This window comes from Oryx dammah, unplaced genomic scaffold (genome assembly GCF_014754425.2).
Source record: "Oryx dammah isolate SB20612 unplaced genomic scaffold, SCBI_Odam_1.1 HiC_scaffold_23, whole genome shotgun sequence".
Taxonomy (NCBI): domain Eukaryota; kingdom Metazoa; phylum Chordata; class Mammalia; order Artiodactyla; family Bovidae; genus Oryx; species Oryx dammah.
The window spans coordinates 17,427,974-17,437,817 of record NW_024070207.1 but is presented as its reverse complement, the minus strand read 5'-3'; the positions used below and the strand labels follow the sequence as shown (position 1 = coordinate 17,437,817).

General features: G+C 38.2%; 1 pseudogene; it reads left to right on the top strand.

Moving 5' to 3' along the window:
- Positions 1–8,870: 8,870 nt before the first annotated feature.
- LOC120881398 lies at positions 8,871–9,828 on the top strand (annotated as a pseudogene).
- Positions 9,829–9,844: the final 16 nt, after the last annotated feature.

The following is a 9,844-nucleotide window of genomic DNA, read 5'->3' as shown; positions in this document are numbered from 1 at the left end:
TGCAGTTGGGAGCAAGATGGGAAACAAAATGTAATTAGAAAAAGACTCCTATTTTCTGCCTTACTGGATACCCTTAAAGCTATAACCTGTCAACCTCTAATACAAATTTTTTTACCTAGATACCTTTGTCTCTCTCTTAATAGAGAATTGGCTCATGTTAATAATAATACTAAAAATAATAGCAACAAATACTTATACACAGCAAACACCATTTTGCTTAATCCTCAAAACTATTAATATCTCTATTTTACAGATGAAGAAACTGAGTGACAGAGAGGTTAGGACTCATAACCAGAGTCATATGGCTAATAACTGGTAGAGCTGGGATTATGAACTCAGGCAGACAGACTGGTTCCAATGTATATGTTCTTAAGCACACTTCTAAGAGGAAATTCAGTCAGAAGAAATACATGATGAAGAAAAGCAAAACGAAAATTTGATAAAATAATGGTCTTAAGTCTGAAATAGATTCAGACTGCATTAAAATAGAGTTCAGATGAAATTTAGCAAAAGAGGGAGAGCAAGATTACAGATTCTTTGGAGGAAAAAAGAAAGCCTAGACAAAGAGCAGACCAGGATCAGTGCACTAACTGAAGGAACTCAGTATGCATTGTCCCTTAAAGTGAACAAGACTGAACTTTGTGTCTGTTCTATTGATCTGTAACTGTCTAAATGCTCTACATCTATAGTTTACTTATTCATTAATGCATATATGTGGATTCTAGAAAAATGGTACACACGAGCTTATTTGCAAAGCAGAAATAGAGACACAGATGTAGAAGACAAACTTATGGATAGCATGGGGAAAATGAGGGTGGGATGAATTGGGAAATGCTCAACATCTCTAATCATCAGGGAAATGCAAATCAAAACCAAAATGAGCTATCTCCTCACACCTGTCAGAAAGGCTATCATCAAAGAAACAAATAACAAATGCCAAGAAAAAGGAACCCTTATACACTGTTGGGGCTTTCCTGGTGGCTCAGAGGTTAAAGCGTCTGCCCACAATGCAGGATACCTGGGTTCAATCCCTGGGTCAGGAAGATCCCCTGGAGAAGGAAATGGCAACCCACTCCAATATTCTTGCCTGGAGAATCCCATGGACAGAGGAGCTTGGTGAGCTACAGTCCATGGGGTCGCAAAGAGTCGGACACGACTGAGCAACTTCACTTCACTTCACTTCACTTCATACACTGTTGGTGGGGATGGAAATTGGTGATTGGTATAGCTATAACTAAGTTGTATAATTTTTACCACAATAAAAGACATGTTGATTGTGACATACTGATTTGATTAATCAGAAGCTACTGCTGAAAATGTGAAAACAATACTTACAGCTTTAAACTTAATTGTTAAGATACAGTTACTTACTCATCGTGTGCCCTCATTCTTAATCACTAACCCAGACATCCGTTATATAAGCAAAGAATCAGGAAGCTACAGCTAAGCTCAAGGAAGCTTTTGAATATCTTCTGTACAGATTAAATAGCCTGATATAGCTTAATAATATTTAGATTAAATGCAATAAATAAATTTTAAAAGTGTGGGCTGAGGGAAGAAGGGAAAGGAACTTATATTGAAAGACCAAAATGGAGGTGTTTTTTCGTTTATTCAGACCTTGGAGTTGATACTGCATAATCAGTTCTGACAATGCCCTCCACCCAAAGGTCACTGGGAACATATTTGAAATTGGTTTTATTGCTTCTTGCAGGGAGAGAGAATGAATGTCATGGGGGACCCATGGGGCACGTCATTAAAAGAGTCTAGAAAGGACTTAGAACATAGGCAATGGGTTCATGTTAGGTGATTTGGGTTTCCCTGGTGGCTTGGAGAGTAAAGAATCTGCCTGCAATGCAGGAGACCTGGGTTCAATCCCTGGGTTGGGAAGATCCCCTGGAGAAGGAAATGTCAACCCACTCCAGTATCCTGGCCTGGAGAATCCCATGGACAGAGGAGCCTGACAGTCCATAGCATCTCAAAGAGTCAGACATGACTGAGCGACTAACATTTTAGGTGATTTGGGGAAGGATTCAAGGAAGAGGTCCTTCCATTGCATATTGATGCTGTCAGGAAGCAGAGGTTATTTCATGATTGGATATCTCAATAAATCTTACATAGAAGAAGGGAAGACTAGCCTGAGGGTAAAGCTATAAATGGTAGAGAAGCAGCAGTCACTAATATTAGCTCAAAGTGGGAAATAGTTATTTTCGTGGCTCAGACCAAGTTTACATTTAGTGTATATTCAAACATGGTTACATAGTGGTCTTTTTCTTTTTTGATATTGATAGATTGTATTTGCAGAATGGCCTTATTTGATGTTCATGATCTGTAAGAGTGTTTACATTCAATAGGAGAAAGCAAGATCTAGTTGTGAAAGTCAGGCCAGCTCCTGAATGTCAGAGCCTGATTTTCTCTTTCTCAGAAATTTTATCTACTCCCACCCCACTTTCTCTGTTTTCTTGTTGAGATCTTCCACTACAATCAGAGAGCTTCTAACATTATTTTTATGAGAGGGAGTGGAAGAGAAACTATCATTTATTGAGTACATATCTTAGGCACTGTTGTATAGTGGTATAAAATATCATTTAAAAATAACATATAACCCTGAGGCAGACAGAATCTACATTTTACAAAGAAAGAAACTAGGGCTCAAAGAGAATATATAACTCGTTCAAGCTGGTAAATAGAGACTGATTTTGAATCCAAATCTGTCTCCAAAACCTTGTGTACTTTCTGCCTATTCTTTATGTCTGTACTATTTATTTAGGAAAATATTATATTCAGAATTGAAACTTGGAGAAGTAATAACTCCCTGAATTCACAGTTTTATTGACTATTTTTAAGTTAGATTATATATGTCAGATGGAAGAACCTATATAGGAAGCACATGATATTATTGTTCTGTTCCATCAGTCACTGCAAATACCCAGAGGGAATACAGCAGGAAAAAAGCTGAAGTATTTGAGGCCATCTTATGGATTCTCTTCCCTGGGAGAAATTTAGGAACTGGCCATTTATAGAAAGTATTTCCTTGAAGTGAGCATCTAGGAATAAAGGTCAGTTCCATTTTAGTTCCTACAGCTTCTGCCACTTGGTGAAGACATGCAGGCTCAGCCTTGCTCATCTCTAGGAGCCATCTGACTATCAGGCAGGGGGAAACATTAAGAAACCTGGACTCACAGCCCAGTCACTCAGCAAGTCAGCTTTCCTACCAGCCCCTTTCTGACCTAATATTCTGATCTAATAAATGAGCTCTTACCTAGTTTCTTAGGAATACATTTCTACTTTATAATCCAGTTCCAGTAACTAAATCCTCCTCATGAGAAGTCCTTACATTAGTTCTCTTTTCTGCAACACTGGATTGTGAACAAAGAATGTCTCCTGCCATTTCAGTAAGCCAAGGATGTTGCAGCTATACAGCCATCAGCTACTAGAGCCCCCAAGCAGTGCACCCTGAGGGGATTTCAGGATGAAGAAAGACAGGATACTGGCCCTAGATAGTGAAGGTGAATATCAGAGGAATAATTTCAGTGAGCCCAGACTCTTGCATCTTCACATACATAGAAAGGGCTTTCCTGGTAGCCCAGCTGGTAAAGAATCTGCTTACAATGCAGGAGACCCTGATTCAATTCCTGAGTCAGGAAAATCCCCTGGAGAAGGGATAGGATACACACTCCAGTATTCCTGGGCTTTCCTGGTGGCTCAGATGGTAAAGAATCCACCTGCAACACAGGAGACCCAGGTTTGATCCCTGTATTGGGAAGATCCCCTGGAGGAGGGATATTGTCAAGGCTGTATATTATCACTCTGATTATTTAACTTATATGCAGAGTACATCATGTGAAATGCCAGGCTGCATGAAGCACAAGCTGGAATCAAGATTGCAGGGAGAAATATCAATAACTTCAGATATACAGATGACACCACCCTTATGGCAGAAAGCAAGGAGGAACTAAGGGGCCTCTTGATGGGGGTGAAAGAGGAGAGTGAAAAAACTGACTTAAAACTCAACATTCAAAAAGCTAAGGTCATGGCATCTGGTCCCATTCCTTCATGGCAAATAGATGGGGAAACAATGGAAACAGTGACAGACTTTATTTTCCTGGACTCCAAAATCACTGCAGATGGTGACTGAAGCCATGAAATTAAAAGATTCTTGCTCCTTGGAAGTAAAGCTATGGCCAAGCTAGACAGCATATTAAAAAGCAGAGACGTTACTTTACTGACAAAGGTCCATCTAGTCAAAGCTATGGTTTTTGCAGTAGTCATGTATGGATGTGAGAGTTGGACTCTAAAGAAAGCTGAACGCTGAAGAATTGATGCTTTTGAAGTGTGGTGTTGGAGAAGACTCTTGAGAGTCCCTTGGACAGCAAGGAGATCAAGCCAGTCAATCCTAAAGGAAATCAGTCCTGAATATTCATTGGAAGGATTGATGCTGAAGCTGAAGCTCCAATATTTTGGCCACCTGATGTGAAGAATTGACTCATTTGAAAAGACCCTGATGCTGAGCGAGATTGAAGGCAGGAGGAGAAGGGAACAACAGAGGATGAGATGGTTTGATGGCATCACCAACTCAATGGACATGAGTTTGAGCAAGTTCTGGGAGTTGGTGATGGACAGGGAAGCCTGGTATGCTGCAATCCATTGGGTCACAAAGAGTCAGACACAACTGAATGACTGAACTGAACTGATACATAGAAAAGCACTATAATCATTAACTGAGATGCCTGTTTCTGCGATTAACAGTAATCTTTTAATGTTCAACTACATGTTATTTTTTGTTGTATGTTTGTTTGTTTTTGTTTTTCCCCAGCAAAAACTCCTATATATACTGGCTCCTCTCTTACCTCTTTGGAACAGTCCCTCAGAGGCTTATCCCAGGCTTAAGTCCTCAGTAAGTCTACCAAATAAAAACTTTTTTTCTCTACTTTTAGGCTGTGCATTTTCTTTGCCAGCCAAGAGGATTACTTTGTTAAAAGACAAATGCAAATGTCTTAACTTTGTTTGATACTTCTAAATCTCCCTTCAACAGGATTGTACTACTTTTGTAGGTGAAGAAAGAATGAAGTTTTGACAGGCATATTCCTCTTTTCATATTTAGTTAAATTACTTCCAAGATTTACATATAACATGACTGACCACCCCCTTTATGGACTTCTCTAAATATTCAAACCTGAGAGTTCAAATCTTAGAATCAGATAGGCTTAGTTTGTACCCCAACTCTTCTATTAAACTCCCTTAGCCAAAACACTGAACCTCAGAACTGAACCTCAGAATCCTCATCCCAAAACTGGAGATAATAATGTTTATCTCAGAAGCTTGTTGGGAGAGCAAGATGCTGTATATAAGGCCAAGCAAAGTATCAGAAGCAAGCATTCATGAAGTGGTAATTTATTTTTAAATTTCAGGAAAAATTTGCATAAGATGACCTATTTTGAAGTGAACAACTCATGTTCCCTTGGTGGCTCAGTGGTAAAGAATCTGCCTGCCAACACAGAAGACATGAGTTCAATTCCTGATCCAGGAAGATCCCACATGCCACGGAGCAACTAGGCCTGTGTCACAACTACTGAGCCTGTGCTCTAGAGTCCATGAGCCACAACTACTGAAGCCCACACACCCTAGAGCCCGTGCTTCACAACAAGAGAAGCCACCGCAGTGAGAAGCCCATGCACCACAACTAGAGCGTAGCCCCCACTCATCAAAACTAGAAAAAAAGCCTGTGCATCAACAAAGCCCCAGCACAGCCAAAATTAAAAAACAATAAACTGTACAATTCAATAATATTTAGTACATTCACAGTGTTGTGCAGCCATCACCTCTATCTAATCCCAACTCATTTTCATTGTGTCCAAGAGAGATCCAGTGTAGCAGCGCCTTTATATCTCAAAAAATGTTTTGCCCACTATTGTTGGTAAGGCAAAAGGCATCACAGTGAGGACATTAAGATCACAATCTATGCTGATTAAGTACAACACCCCATTCATTTTGATCTCTGGTGTGATGGTATCTGTAAAAATTCAGCAAACCTAGCCTACTTGCTTTAAGGGTTACTTTCAGGATTTTTCATCTCACAAGGTCAGCCTGCAGGGGTTTTGTATGGCTCAGTTGCCCTTTCCATCTGCCATCATACCATGAAGCTTTATTTAAGCACATTACTCAGCTAGGTTCGGTGCCAACTTCTTGTAACACAATTTATCATTGACCCAGACTAGGTATTTGCTAATTCACTCAGAATTAATTGTGCACTTTAATCTTTTCATTGAGTTGGTTCCCATATCTGTAGCTTTTATAACCATAAGTACTAGCTGCATACTGATTAAAAATTTCCCATCAGTTGTATATGAGATATGACTATAAATTTCCTTTTTAATTTTCCTTATATGACTCATAAACTGGCTTAGAAGCGATTTTCAAAAGGACTAAAAGGTTAGTGGTGTCCATGGAATAAATGTTATTTTTCTCTTAGGCTACTCAGATGTATATACATTCTGATTTGTTAAAATGGTTTTGTTATATTACAGTCCCAATTAATAGTCTCCATTTTAACATTGCTTTACAATATTCATTTTTTATGAGAAATTTCAGCACCTTTGTTGATTTTCAGACTGTAAGATATAAGCTTTTTTACATTCAGCTTTTTTTAATGGTTTTTGATCATGCAGTCATGTGTTGCAATGAGTAAAACATTCTTTACAGGTAGATGGAAGAGCAGTTAGTACCATTCATAACCTGTGTCATTTGTTTGTTTTGGCATACTGCTAGAATAAGAGAACACAAGATTAGAAATATATTAGGAAACCCAGGTTCTGGTCCTCAGCCTGAAACTAAATAGCTCTGTAATTTGGGACATGTCACAACTTCATACAGGGACCAACTTTCTTATCTGTCACATTGTTATATTTCTTCTATGTACCTCATTAAGATGCTGCAAAGACAAACTCAATGTTTTCCAAGTTTAACTGATTACCTTCACCACCTATTCTCCCAACTCTTCTTCCCAACTCTTCTTTTTTTAAGCTCCAAATTGTTTCAGAAATCTTTCTTCTTTATTCCATTCTCATTGTCCTAGATCAAATCCTATCCACCTCAGTCTTCTGGGACATTGCAATAGACTGGTCAGTCTGCCTTCATCCTTGCTTTTCCGCAAACCATCCTCTATAAGATTTATATACGGAAAACACAGCTTAAAGCATGAACTGACTTCCCATTATAAAGTGATAAAGTTTACTTTTTAAGTCTGATATACAAGGTTCGGACTTCCCTTATGGCTCAGAAATAAAGAATCTGCTTGCAATGCAGTAGCCACAAGAAACGCGAGTTCAATCCCTGGGTTCAGGAGATCCCATGGAGGAGGACATAGCATCCCGCTCCAGTATTCTTCCCTGGAGAATCCCATGGGCAGAGAATCCTGGAGGGCTATAGTCCATAAGGTCACAAAGAGTTGGACATGACTGAAGTAACTTAGCATGCACACATACAAGGTTCATCAGATACAGCTTCATTCTACCTTACCAACAGTGAACCCATAACACACCATAGGAAATTACTCATCATTCAAATCTTCAGTAATTCTACCATAACAAATGCTTAAGATGCACCATGCCAGATCCCTGGATCTATCTGATTTCAGTTCAGCATGGTAAGAGTTCAGTGTATCATTGCTAATATCCTGAACCAAGAACAAATCATAGCAGTTCTCTGCTCTGGCTTTCTTGGAGGCTATAGGAGGCTACTAAACTCTACAGCTGCAAACTGAAAGTATGGGGCATTAATGTCCCAGGAATGAAGGACACCTCTCAACCAAATGAGGACAAAAGTCAGTAATAAATGCTCCATCTTCTCTGTTCTGTGATGGGACAATTCCAAGGCCTGTTCTGTACAGCTATTCAGAGTTTCTGGAAGGATTGAACTCCAGTTGCCCACAGCAGTTGTACTCTGTTTCTTTGGAAAGTGATTCTTGAGATCACTTCCCGGATACACTACCCAGACCCAATCCTTTTTTCAAAGTCTACCTTCTAGGTAACCCCAATTAAGTATATGTGCTGCCGAAGTGAGCACTCAGTAAACCCCAATTAAGATACTTCCTTGTTTTTGTCTACTTGATCTTTTAACTGTTAAGAGAATTAAGCTAAAGTCTTCTATCATGATGGTGATTTTTTAACTTTTTCCTTATATTTCTATTACATTTTGCTTATATATTTCAAAGTTCTCTTGTTAGATGCCTAAAGGTTCATGACTATTTCATCTTATTGGGGATAAAACTACCATAATCTTTCTCTTTGTCCCATTAATTATTCACCTTGAATTCTATTTATATAATATTAATACATGTGCTTTATTTTCTTAGCATTTTCCTAGTATCTTCTTCTACTTATTTTTATTTTATTTTGGCAGGTCTCTTGTAAACAAAACAAAAGTATAGATGGATTAAAATTTCCATCTGATAGTAAAAATAAAAAGTATACCAATACATTCTATTAGCAAGGATATAAGGACACAGTGACTCTCATATAGTATTCATGGGAATGCAAAGTAGTACAGTCCTTCTGGATGGAGATTTGGAACTATTCATATCTAACAAAATTAAGACATATGCATTTGTCTAACAAAGTAATCCTATTCCTAGGAATTTACCCCTGATAATAGACCTACAATAATATAAAAATATATATGCAAAGGTTATTTGTTACAGTGTAATTTCAAAATACTGGCAACAAACTAAATGCTCATGCAGGAGACTACCTGAATAAAGTACGATACATCACACGGGGGACACTAGGCAGATGCAAAAAAAAAAAAAAAAAAAAGAAGAAGAACTCTGTGAACTGACTTGGAGTGATTTCTGGGATATATTGTTAAGTTAAAAAAATATGCAAAATAGTATGTTATCCTTCCTGTGTAAAGAAACTTGAAAAGACATATACATTCTTTTTTAAAAATATTCTTTAAAAAGAATTATATATGTATGTATGTATAACTGAATCACTTTGCTGTACAGCAGTAATTAACACAACATTGTAAATCAACTATACTTCAGTTTTTTAAAAAGACTAACATTTTTTGATGTGTTCAAGCAAAAGAAGGTATTTGGGTCAAAAGTATTAGAATCTCAGGGCATTGCAAAGCCAGAGAAGTGGGGTAAGGGGTAGCAAGCAGTATGTCTGCAGAAGGCCCTGAGGCAACCTCCGCGGAGGAGCAAAAGGAAATGGAAGATAAAGTGACCAGTTCAGGGAGAGCTGAAGAGGCAAAATTAAAAGCAAAGTATCCTCATCTGGGGAAAAAGCCTGGAGGTTCAAATTTTTTTAAGGAAACAATTGTGGAAAGGAAATAAAATATTTTTATTCTGGGAATTACAACATGGCTAAAGCAAAAATGAAGAACAGCAACTTCCTACTGCAGCCTCTGGTAAGACAGAGGTCACTGGTGACCACATTCCCATTCCACAGGGCCTTCCTCAGTGGAAACCATCTCTTGTTGCTAGTAAGCTGGCTGGCTGTTTAAAAGAGCTGAACTGCATGAATCTTCTAATTCCCATTATTTCTCCTTAATATGTTATTCCTCTACTTTTTATTTCCTTTTACTCAGTCATTTGAGAGTGATGGCTTTGCAGGTAGGGGTAAATTGTGCTGCTTTATAAGGGAATAATATAATACGTGTGTAGAGTTTCTGATAAGTTTTACAATGCACTGATGAAAAGAATATGTTAGAGAAATGTAAAGTAATCTAGTTAAAAATAATTGTATGTATTACCCAACTCCTGGTGTAGGGCTGGTTCCAACAAGCAACAAACAAGTTTTACAAATTTAATGTTTTGGCTTTCTTTCAGTTCAGTTCAGTCACT